This window comes from Aptenodytes forsteri, unplaced genomic scaffold (genome assembly GCF_000699145.1).
Source record: "Aptenodytes forsteri isolate BGI_AS27 unplaced genomic scaffold, ASM69914v1 Scaffold267, whole genome shotgun sequence".
NCBI classification, from domain to species: Eukaryota; Metazoa; Chordata; class Aves; order Sphenisciformes; family Spheniscidae; genus Aptenodytes; species Aptenodytes forsteri.
This window is the reverse complement of record NW_008794173.1, coordinates 2,607,402-2,607,870: the sequence shown is the minus strand read 5'-3', so window position 1 is coordinate 2,607,870 and position 469 is coordinate 2,607,402.

Genomic DNA, 469 nt, shown 5'->3' with positions numbered 1-469 from the left:
TGCCCCCGCTCGGCACCCGGCACACACGAGTGGGACATCCCTCCCGCCTGCCGCCCTGTCCAGCGGCTCTCCAAACGCGGCCGTGGCTCTCGGACAGTCCCTGGGCGGCACCTTCACTGCCTCGCTGCGGGCTTTCGGCCGGGTATTTAGCTAAAAAAACCCCTAAAATAGTCTACACTCACCTGGTGCTTTGCTAAGCAGTTGTAATCTGGGGTTCATGAATGTAAGGAGGAGCATTTTAGTATAAACATACACTCTGGCAAAGTGACAAGAATGATTTTCTATTTTCATTTATTTAATAAATAATCGCCGCAGTGGAAGAATTTGCCTGACTCAGTCTACCAGCATGAATTAAAACATTCAATTACACCAGTGGGGGAAGTTTAAATATTTACTTATTCTTTAGGGGATTATAAATTAACCCTAAGGACCTCCATAAACCTTAGTCAAGACATTGACAAAAAACTTG